The sequence below is a fragment of the Meriones unguiculatus genome (assembly GCF_030254825.1).
Source record: "Meriones unguiculatus strain TT.TT164.6M chromosome X unlocalized genomic scaffold, Bangor_MerUng_6.1 ChrX_unordered_Scaffold_31, whole genome shotgun sequence".
NCBI classification, from domain to species: domain Eukaryota; kingdom Metazoa; phylum Chordata; class Mammalia; order Rodentia; family Muridae; genus Meriones; species Meriones unguiculatus.
The window spans coordinates 7,673,642-7,685,999 of NW_026843707.1; the positions used below are offsets into that span (position 1 = coordinate 7,673,642).

Here is a 12,358-nt window from a genome sequence, read left to right on the forward strand (position 1 = left end):
CACACAAAAGGTGTTTAATAAATGTCATGGACAATTCTGGAAAAAAATAATAGATACAAGAAGACAGATTTTCCTTTTTTCCCAAGAGCATGCTGACTTGTCACTGTGGCTTTGCTCTATCAGTTGAAATAAGGTATAATATTATGTATAATATTGATCAACCATCATTCAATGTTCAAAAAGTCTGTATGCAGAAATAAATCACATATTCTAACTTGAAAAAAATTAAAAAAAAGAACCAAAGAAATTAAAAAGGAACAAATCAAGCAATCCAATTAAAAATTTGGGTACTGAGCTAAACAGAGAATTCTCTGTAGAGGAATATAGAATGGCAGAAACACTTAAAGAAATTATCAACATTCTTAGTCAATCATTAGGGAAATGCAAATCAAAACGACCCTGAGAATTCACCTGACACCGTCAGAATCTCTAAGGCAAAAAACTCAAGCGACAACACATGCTGGAGAGTATGTGGTGAAAGGGGAACCCGCCTTCTTCATTGCTGGTGGAAATGGCAATTTGTACAACTGCTTTGGAAGTTTAACTAGCACATTCTCAGACAATTTGTGCTTCCTCAAGATACAGGTATACCAGTCCTAGACAAATATCCAAAAGATGCTCAAGTATACAACAAGGGAATTTTTTCATCCATGTTCGTAGCAGCTTTACTTGTAATAGCCACAGAAACTAGAAACAACCCAGACATCACTCAGTTGAGGAATGGATACAGAAATTGTGGTACATTTACAAAATGGAATACTATCCAGCAATTAAAACAATGAAATAATGAAATCTTCAGGCAAATGGTGGGATCTAGAAATGATTATCCTTAGTGAAGTATCCCAGAAGCAGAAAGAAACAGATTGTATATACTCACTTATTAGTGAATATAAGACATATACTATAGGATAATCATACTAAAATCTATACACCTAAATAAGGTGATCAAGAAGGAGTACCCTGGGTCAGATGCTCAGTCTTCATTCAGAAAAGCGATTGGGTCAGACATCCGAAGAGGGAGAAAGCAGAACAGGACAGGAAACTATCACAGAAGGCCTTGGAAGACTCTACCTAGCGGGCTATCTAAACAGATGCTGAGACTCATAGCCAAACATGGCAGAGTATGAAAGTAATCTTATGAAAGAATGGGGAGAGATAAAGACCTGGAGGGGATAGGAGCGCCACAAGGAGAACAACAGAACCAAAAAATCTGGGCAGAGGGTTCTTTTTTGAGACTGATACTCCAACCAATGTCCATGCATGGAGATAACCTAGAATACCTGCATAGATGTAGCCCATGGAAGCTAGTATCCAAGTGGGTCCCTAGTAATGGGAACAGGGACTGTCTCTGACATGAACTCAGTGGGTGGCTGTTTGGTCACCTGCCCCTGAGGGAAGCACATCCTTTCCAGGCCACAGAGGAAGACAATGCAGCCAACTTTGTCACATGTAAGAGACTACTAGGTGGTATGTATTTTGAAAACATCAAGAGGTCGTAGAGAAGAGCTGAGGCTTGGAACTGTGAAGACCCTTGAGAAGTCAGTGGTGAAGATGCAGTGCCTGTGGGAGTTGAAGCCTCAGGATTAAAGGCATCAGGAAGAGAAGTTGAGGCTTGGCACCATAAATAAACTAGAGAGAAAATATTGGTGCATGAGCAGCCAAGTTTCAGCAGGAAAACCAAGATTTTTGGAAAATTCAGTACAATATAATGGTCAACCAAGGAGACCAGAGACCATGAAGGAGGGATTGCCTTTGACAAGCCCTTTGGTGGATCCCAGAAAGCCTTCAGTGAATCCGAAATCTTTTACTGAGATTTATCATTCTCAGTATCATCCTCCCATTTATAAAAAGAAAATAGTTAGCTTATTTTGATTTTACAAGAGTCCAGGTAAGAGACATTGAACTTTTAAAGAGATTTTGGAATTTTATAGATTCAATGGCTATTTCTTTTTTTTCTTTATTAATTACACTTTATTCACTTTGTGTCCCCCCTGTGGTTCTCTACCTCCTCCCATCCTAATCCCTCCCTTCCTCCACCCTCTGCATCCATGCCCCTCCCCAAGTCCACTGATAAGGGAGGACTTCTTTTCCTTCCTTCTGATCCTAGTCAATTAGGTCTCATCAGGAGTGGCTGCATTGACTTCTTCTGTGGCCTGGTAATGCTTTTTTTAACAGATTGAACTTTTAAAGTTTTAGAATTCATATGGAAAGACTATAGAGGATTTGTAAAGTTTGCACTATGTTTTATATTGCAAAATTAAATGAGCTCTTGGGGACAAACAGGAAGAAAGAGGTATGTTTTAATATGTTATTGTGTTTGTGTCAAATTGGCAAGGCATCAACTGTACTAGCTAGTTTTTGTTAACTTGACACAAGCTAGAGTCACCTAAGAGGTATGAAGCTCATTTGAGAAAATGATTCCATAAAATTGGTTTGTATTTCCAAAGAGGTTGTACAAGTTTACATTCTCACCAGCATTGGAGGGGGGTTCCAGTCAATTTGGTGCTTTCTCAGACAACTGGGAATAGCTCTTCCTCAAGATCCAGCTATACCACTCTTATTTATATATCCAAAAGATTCTCAAGTACACAATAAGGACATTTGCTCAACCATGTTTGTTGCAGCCTTATTTGTAATAGCCAGAAGCTGGAAACAGCCCAGATACTCCTCAACTAAAGAATGGATAGAGAAATTGTGGTAGCTACAAAATGGAATATTACTCAGCAAAAAGGAAAACAAGGAAATTATAAAATTTGCAAGTAAATGGTGGAAACTGGAAAAGATCATGCTGAGTGAGGTATCCCAGAAGCAAAAAGACACACAGGGTATATGCTCACTCATAAATGGATATTAGACATATAATATAAAATACACCTACTAAAATCTGTACATCTAAAGAAACTAATCAAGGAGGAAGACACTGGGTAAATGCTCAAACTTCATACAGCAAGACAATTAGGGTGAACTTCAGGAAAAGGAGAAAACAGAGAACAGTACAGGAGCCTGCCACAGAGGACCTCTGATAGGCTCGACCCTGCAGGGTATCAAAGTAGATGCTTAGACATATGACCAACCTTTAGGCAGAGTGAAGGGAATTTCATGAAAGAAGAAGGAAATAATAAGACGTGGAGGATAAAGGAGCTCCACAAAGAGAGCAACAGAACCAAAAAGTCTGGGCACAGGGGTCTTTTCTGAGACTGATACTCCAGCCAAAGACTGTTGATGGATATATACTAGAACCCCTGCACATATGTAGCCCATGGCAGCTCAGTGTCCAATTAGGTTCCATAGTAATGGGAACAGGGAATGTCTCTGACATGAACTGATTGGCCTACTCTTTGATGACCTTCCCCCGAGGGGGGAGCAACCTTACCAGGCTGCAGAGGAAGACAGTGCAATTACTCCTGATGAGACATGATAGACTAGGATCAGAAGGAAGGAGAGGAAGGAAACAGAGGCCAACGGAGGATACAAAGTGAATAAAGTATAATTAATTAAAATTAAAATTGAAACGGAAAGAAAAAAAGCAGAGTCTGAACAGAAAAAAAATCCAATATCTAAATGAAGCAGTCATTGTAGCAAAACAAATCTCAACCATTAAAAAAGATGTATAAAACCTTTAAAATAAAAGGATAATGAATAAATAAAAAATGGTTTGTAAGCAGAGACGCCTACAGGATGCTGTGTTAATCATTGGTTAATGGAAGAGGGCCCACGTCATTGAGTATTGCATAAGAAAAATTGTTCAGGCATGCATGGTGTGGACACTTCTCACTCTAGCAGTTAGGTTTCAGAAACAGTCAGATCTCTGTGAATTTGAGGCCAGCCTTGTCTATAAAGTAAGTCCAGGACACTCAAAGCTATTAAGCATAATCCTGTCTTGAAAAACCAAAACCCAAAACACACAAAAGTTACTATATAAAGAACAAGCCATTAAACGTCATTCGTCCATCCTCTGTGAATCATCACCTGCTTCCAGGTTCCTGCCTTTGTTTCTCTCAGCTGATTGTTACCCAGTATATATTCAGAATATATATATATAAAGAATTGATTGGTGGTATATATATATATATATATATATATATATATATATATATGTACATATATGTATGTGTGTGTGTGTGTGTGTGTGTGTGTCCCAATGCTGCTTTTGGTCATGACTGTTTCAAAGAAACACAAATGAAGACAGCAAATAACTATTGTTCATTCAATATTAAAATAATTTATTTTTCTGAGGTCCAGAACTCAAATTAGAATTTCTGTGTCATCAGGATTTATTATATGTAGGCAACAAATACTACAAGTTGAGTTGTCAGATAGCCAACGATCAATGCATTTATGATGATATACATGAAAGCAAGGTACTATGCAAATCTTACTGCCTTGTTTATACCATGTAATACAAATACTGCACTGGTTTAATTCATCATTTTCACAAAAATATCTTACGGGTAAAGAGGTAATCTGTTGTTTGGTAAGTCCTTTAGGGTGGTTATTATGAACATCATTGAAGATGGTAAAATGAGGCAAAGATGGCCAAGAATCACTATCATCAGAAAATTCTAGAGTGGTAACATGCCTTCCCTGCCTGGCCTCATAGGGTGGGTGAGGTAGTATAATTAAATCCTTAGTGTCTTCACTTTGTGAGCTAGCTGATGAATTTATATTATTGACTATAGTGCTGTCAGTAGTCACAGGAGTGGGTAAAATATGTTGATTGAATCTTAAATTGGAAAATGGTAAGGAATTCTTGATAGAATTATGGGTAGAACTTGAAGTAGAACTGGAAACAGAACTGGAAATATCCCTCTCACCAGAATGAAGTCTTCTATTATTTTCACTTGATGGTGAGTCAAAATCCTCTAACTGAATCACAATGGAATTGTCATTGAGTATCTCAAAAACTCCTCTCTTGATGTACCCTGATAGTCCAAAAGGAGATGCAGCCATTGTAAAATCTAAACTAGTATTTGCTGTTTGATCAACAGAAATTATTTCAGAATTCTTTATACCTGTCTGATTAGGACAGGAAGAGGTGTTTGTGTTTTCTTCTTGATCAGTTTCCACAGGGGCGAATTGAATTGGTGTTACAGATGTAGACTGACTGTTATGATAAGTGTTCTCAGTCAATATGTGTTCTATTGTTGGAGAAGATGTGAAAGAATATGTCCTTTGCAAATCAGATATAGACAAATCATCTCCCAATTGCAAACCTGTGTGATCATTAGAACCAAGGGAATTTTCATTCAACCTAAGATGTGACTGTGTTTCAGATAATACATGATGACAAGCTCTCACTAATTCCACATCCTGAGTATGTGGAAGTGGCCTACTTCCTGTTGTTTCTCCAACTATCAGAACTTCTGGACTCTCACTTCTGGTGATTCTATCTTTAATACATGGCCCTTCGATTAAAACTTCAGTTATATCTTCCTCTGGTGAGAAAGGAATTACACAGGTTGAATCAGGTTGTTGATGTTCAACTTCATTCTGGCTTTTCCTATTAAAGTCATGGTAGCTATGTCGTGAAAGTAATACATAGTCAATTTGAGGACTTGAATTCCCATCATTAAAGTTAAATCTCATCTCTGTAGTAATGTCAATATTCTTTGGTTTACACTGAATTTTCCTTGCCCTAAGCCCACACTCCATTATTTTTCTTTGTGTTATAGTTTCAGATTGTTGAAAAGAGGTAACCGGGACTCTTTCAGAATCATCACTAGGCACAACATCTGAAGTGTTGGCTTCACCTGTAAACATAAAACGGAAGTTATTCAGAAAGGAACTCACAAAATTAGAATGAATACTTGTTTGACACTGCTTCAAAAATAAATTTAAAACACTTAAAGATTCAGATATTTTAATCTGAATTTGAGTCATATTTCATATAGAATCAATAAAAGTCAAAAAGGTAGAACATAAAATCAAAATATACACATAAAGTGTTCAAAACTGTCTTTTAAATAACCTATATTGTTCTAGATACATTTGTGAAAATTTAAAGTGAATCAGAACACATTTCCACTCAGTTTCAGAATTTTATATATCACCTTGTAGAGGAATCTAATCAAGATATTAATATAACCAGCAACATAATACTTAAAACTTGAAAAATATTTTTTTAACTTTCACTTATATTATGGACACATGTATGTATCTGTGTGACTGTATATCAAATGTGTGCAAATATTATTGAAGCACTAAGGAATCAGATTCCTAAGATCTCCAATCATAGCCACATCACTGAAAGGGGGAATAGAAATTGGACATAGTTCCTGTTGAAGAACACAAGGTGATCTTTACTTATATTTTAAAAATTACTAATAACTTAAAAATAAATTCTACATAAGGTACAGTATGAGTCTCAAAATTCAAATTTTATTTTTTAAAAATACTTTTAGTCTATAACTTTATTTTTAACCTCATGAATTGTAAGCAAATAAAGCATGATAGTGGACATTTATTATACAGTAATAATTGTTATTCCACGCTGAAAAAGAAAGACCAATTCTTGATAGACCAATTTTGGTAAAGTTTTTCAGTGAAGAACAACACGTGGCTGTATTGGGTGGGAATCTGTGTGTTAAAATCATTGAAAACATATTTAACCTTGTAAAACTGGATAGAATTAAACACACACACACACAGATAACTACCCATTATCACTACCAAAATTTTTCTGAGAATATTAACAGATATACTTTGGGGAGGAGAATAGAATTATGCCAAATTTCATTTGTTGATATACAGTTTCTTTGTATGACTTCTCTAAAGAAGAAATAGAAGTGATAAACAAATACATGGAAAAATGGTAAATATCATTTGCCACCTTAGAAGTAAGTGCATATCAAATTATATTGCAGTGCTCTCTCAATGATTGACAATTGTTTACTACCATAATTATTTTTTTTTTCAATGCAGTTTATTCAGGAACCCTGAACAATCATCTGACCCTGGGAAAACCAGCCCACAGCTTAAATAGCCTCTGGGTAGCCAACCACAGCGTGCCATGTGGGCAATGCAGATAGGGCCACATACATGGAAGCAAGCCAGATCCTCAGCTTTAGCCAAATGTGGAGTTGTTAGTGACAGAGAGCACTCACCATCGGGAAGGTGGAAGGCGGAAACCAGCTCCTTCTTTAAGGCCCGGCATTACACAGCTCTCTACAGTTCCCCCTTTTTGATTTAGACGCATCAGGCAAGAGTAGAGGTCTGATCTCTGATATTAGAAATAAATTGGGACTTTGTACCGATGTTCATTTAGGTGTCATCCACCCAAAGAGCATCAGACCCGTCCGATACCTTTTTGTCAGAGGCGGGACCTGGGGCATCAACCCACATGCAATCAGACATGCTCTTCTATGGGTCGAAAGCTGCTGACCCTGAGTGCAGTGCTTAGCCTCGCATCCTGAGCATAACATTTTAGCTCCCATGCTTGGGGAGACTGTCCTGCTTCAATGGCTATAAAGGCCTGAATGGTCATGGCTGCAGTATGCTGTTGTGAAACTCTAATCTTGCATATATACCACAGGCAAACCAAGGAGACTAACACCAGAAGGCCTGCTAATGTTCCCATGCCCACCCATTCCTTCAGATGATTCATGGCTGCAGCAATCCATGATGATAATCCTGTGGCTAGTCCTGCATCCACTCTGGTAGAATTTACCATGACAATGGCCACTCTCAGCTGCTCCATCGTAGTATCGAATTCTCCAGTCCAATTACCTAAAATATAGCTAGATAATTGTTTAGACAGATTTGCAGCACAGGGAAAATTCTCATGTTGTATGCTAGTGACACAAAGTCCAGCATACTTTCATTGACAGCCAAGTTGAGCAATTTGCCATAGGGTATCAATTTGCTCCTGCACGAGGTCAATCCTCTGATTGAACACCATCAAGCCTCCTTTTAGTTGAGCATTAATTCCTTTTTGTACATCTAAGGCATGAGCTACATTGGCTAAAATATTATTCAGGGTCTGAGCAGTCTGCCCAGTATGACTCATGCTAATGCCACAGTGGTAGCTCCAACAGCCGCCAATGAGATGGCAGTAACAATGGCGGCTGTAGTTCCAAGATCCCTTTTCTTTCTGAAGAGAGTCATAGCATGAGGGGCATCAATGGGCACAGGCACCCAGCAAGGCATGTGAGTAACCAGGGCATACCTAAATTCACTAGCATTCCAGCATTGGGCAAAAAAGCAAGTATCATTACTACAATTACTTGGCTCTATCTGGCTAATAATGAATAAAAATGCGGGATATAAACAAACAGTGGGCTTATAGGAAATATTATGAGAAGCCTTAACCCCCTCGTTGGAACATCCTGCATCAGTTCTAGAACTAGCAGTGGTGGTGTCCGAGGTCTGAGTAGGTTCAGGAGACCATTGCCCCCAGGGACGAGACATGCTCCATGTAAATTGACTAACTCCATGTTTTCCTCCACTTTTGAAAGTCATTTAAGGTTGTACCACAATTATTATTCCTAATCATAATAGCTACAGTTTACAATTTACAACCAAGAAAAAACAAAATAATAGTGTTTTGAGAATATACCTTGTTGTAAAAGCCTTAAAAAAGACTTTTAGTTTGCAGCTTTAAATTTCAATCCCAACTAAATGTTTGTTCTGTTAAATTATAGAAAATATCAATTTTATTTAATGTAAGATGCTCTAAAGACTCAGGTGATATGCAGAAATTTTAACAATGTTGAATTCAGAAAATTCAGAGGTTACTGACATCTAGTTGAATAATTGAATCTTGGAGGTCCTTTTCTCCTCCTTCTTTTTCTTTACTGAGATCGATTACAAACCTTGAGTATTTCAGGTTCACCTTTTTGATACACATTTTTTTTGAATATTGACTAAGATTGAAGATATATCATTTGCCTTCTGTTATTTGCCATATATTCTATGGCAAGAAATGTGGTAAATAATAGTGTTCCATGCATTTAAACTTTTATGATGTACCACTGCAATGACATTTGGGTCAGATTAAATTATTGTGATGTAATGTAAGATAGTTGTTCACTCTCTGCCATATTTTAGTAATAAAAGAAAGATGTTAGCCTGAATCTTAAAAAAATACCACTAGGCACATCCTATAAGTGATTGTCTACACCTATTATCATCAAATGGAACAATTTCATAAAGGAGCTCCAAAATAGAGAGCCATCATGTAACAGTGCTTTGAAATTTTGCTTCAAAAACATTAATAACAAGGGGCAAAGAGGATAGCAGATCATGCCATGTCAAGGTTTGGTATTGTTCCCAATGTCTAACAGGTATAACAGGAAATCAGTTCTCCAGTACAGTGAGTGGTGACAGGAAAACATAGTGGTCAGCAGCAAGAAAAATAACAATTTCATTTTGAAAGGCTCTTTGTTAATTGGGGTTAATTCTAGTGTGAAGTGACTACAACTGAGAAGTTTGGGAATGGAGCTGAATTTGAAGAGTCTCAGAAAATTTACACATCATACTCAATAAAAGAAAATTTTCAAGGTAGAGGTATAGAAGAGAGAAGAACCCATGTGATAGCTGTATTAACAAAGGGAAGGATAAAGGCCAAAGGAAAGAGTAAAAAAAAAAAAAAACAGAAATTTCAGGATTTACACACCTTAGAAAAACCCCAGAGAATCTTTGTTTTCAGTATTTTATTGGAAGAGTTGCAAGAATATATATTCAGCATGGTTGCTACAACAAAACTGCATAATGACCTCACCTGTCCACATACCAATAGGGTTACAGTAACTCTTACAGTCCACACCTCTTACAGTCCACACTCCAGGATGACGAGTTATAGGCAGTGGATGCTAAGAGTGTATAAATAGGGAGTTTCCTCTAATGAACAGATAGGTTATCCATTCCACAATGTAGCCCGCCTTAGACACATATAAACATGAGCTACAATAAGATTACTCAATAGTCAATACATTTATATATTACATTATTTAAAGGAGGAGCCATGAAATTGACAAGTTACAGATAGATGGGAGGACATTCCTGGGAGAGAGATTGAAATGATCAATGCAGCCATTCCTGATGAGACCGGATAGACTAGGATCAGAGAGAATGGGAGGAAGACCTCCCTTATCAGTGGACTTTGGGAGGTGTACAGGTGTTGAAGAGAGAGGGAGGGTGGGATTGGGAGGGGTGGAGGGAAGGAGGTGCAGAGGTGATACGATGTGAATAAATTGTAATTAATAAGAATAATAATTTAGAAAGATATAACTTCCTAATTAAGTTCTATAATGATATATAAAAAAGAAATGATGTAACTACAGTGTACTCATGTATAAAATTCTAAAGAAAAAAAAAACATAATATGCCTACACACAGTTTTTAAAAGAGGACCAAGGGGGGCCAAGATGGCAGGGCTGGGAGAACACTGTGTCTGAGAAGAGGGACAGCACTCTCCCTGCAGCGACCAGGAGACTGAAGTCTGGGCCCTAAAACAACAGCTATCATGTTTCCCAGGTGAGGGGAGGCTCCTACAGCTTAGGAATCAGTCGGGTCCACTCTAGGGCTGCACAGCCAGAACCCGGAAGAGAACCAGGCTAACTCAAGCTTTGGGTCTCCAGGCTGGTGCTGCAAGGCTGCTTGTCTCGATCACTTTCCCAGGCTGATTGGTCAGCACAACGGTGCCAGAGACTGGGAGTCCCAGTCGCAAAAAAAAAAAAAAAAAAAAAAAAAAAAAAACCCATGGTGAATTAAAGTTGCAAGACTGGTCAAAGATCACCCAGTCTTTCCCTGGAAGGTCTTGCTGACCACAGGTACCTGCCGCCATTACAACTAAGCTCCTGCTGCACGGAGAGCAGCTGTGCGCCCAGCTCAAAATCCTCTACTCCCTCTTGGGAGGAGGCAGGAGGCGGCCAGCAGAATCTGCCACAGACCACATTGTCTGTACCCCAACCCAATATCGTGGCTGAGAAAACCCAATCCTTTCAGGCACTCCCCCAAATGCAGCCATAACCTTGCCACAGTGGAGCCGAGGGTTAGAGAGGCGCACAGGGGCTTCACAGTCCTGGAACTCCAGTGCTGCCTGCGGCTCCTAGCAAACAAATTTTAGCTCGGGATCTGGGACTGTGGTCATTCTACATGTCCTGAGATTCTCCTGGGTCCAGTGCAATACGGTCTAGCAGCAAGTTCTATCACCGGCGCCCCCCCCCACCCCGACCCCTGGCAGAGAAACCCTGCTCAGGATCGGACTGAGAAACCCCAACCCCTTCTGTCACTCCCTTGAGAGCACCTCCATAAGCTTGCCCTAGCAGAGGGGAAGGACAGAGAGGCAGGCTGCCAAGGACACAGCAGACTCTCTCCAACTCACCCAGTGGCCCCTAGCAGAGAAACCCAATCTCTGGATCTGAGGACATTCAACCCTACCTGGTACTCTCTCGGGATCAGCAAACATAGGTTCTACCACCAGGCTGCTTCTGGCAGAGAGATCTGGGCCCGGTATCTGGGATTGAGAACAGTCAACCTAACTCTTTCCCACGCCACCCTGGGACCAGTCAACATAACCCCTCCTGGCAGAGGGAAAGGACAAAGAGGCAGCACACAGAGTCCTGCGACCACAGTGTCACAGAGCTGACTGTTAGCCTACCCGTGCACTCTCCACAGCAGGACCAAATCACAGAGTAGTGAGCAAGGGGAACTCATGTACATTCCAACTGGCACTGCAAGAGAGTGAGTGAGTCTTCTAGGGAGAGTTTGCCCCAGACCCAGGGCCTCTCCACAGAAGGAACCAGATGAGATCCCTGCCACCCACACCCCTAGTGTGGGCATCATACGGATTCTTGGGATAATGACCCCAACATTGGAGCCTCTGCCTTGCGGGTCCACCAGTGTAATCCAGGAAAACAATCCCTGTATCTCAGATAGAACTGCATAATAGTGGCTTGCAGGCCACTGCAATAGTCAGAGAATCCGTGCATGCATACTGTGCATTCTAAAAGCACACACGAATAGCGCCAAGATCACATTCCTTACTTAGGGAAAACTGAAACCACAGTGCACACTCCCAAACCAGTGAACCTCTCTCATCTTCCTGAAAAAACAGTCCAGAAAACAGAAAGAGAGGATAATAGCTTGAACTGCAATCTCGAGGAACAAACAGTGAGGATTATAAATAACTAGATGGCTAGAGGCAGACGTAAGAACACTCCCAACAAAAATCAGGACATAATGACCTCAACAGCAAGCCCACAAAACAATGGACACTTCAATTCACTAGATATACAAGAAAACGACCTCAAAACTATGTTTCTCCATCTATTAGAGGCCCATAAAGATGAAATGAACAAAGCCCTCAGAGAAATAACCAAAGAAATCGAGACTAACCAAGAGAAAACAAATCGTGCTC

At 39.5% G+C, this 12,358-nt stretch overlaps 1 pseudogene; it reads right to left on the reverse strand.

The window, feature by feature from the left end:
- Window positions 1–4,245: 4,245 nt before the first annotated feature.
- LOC132651546 (E3 ubiquitin-protein ligase RLIM-like) overlaps window positions 4,246–12,358 on the reverse strand; it is a 41,756-nt pseudogene continuing 33,643 nt past the window's right edge.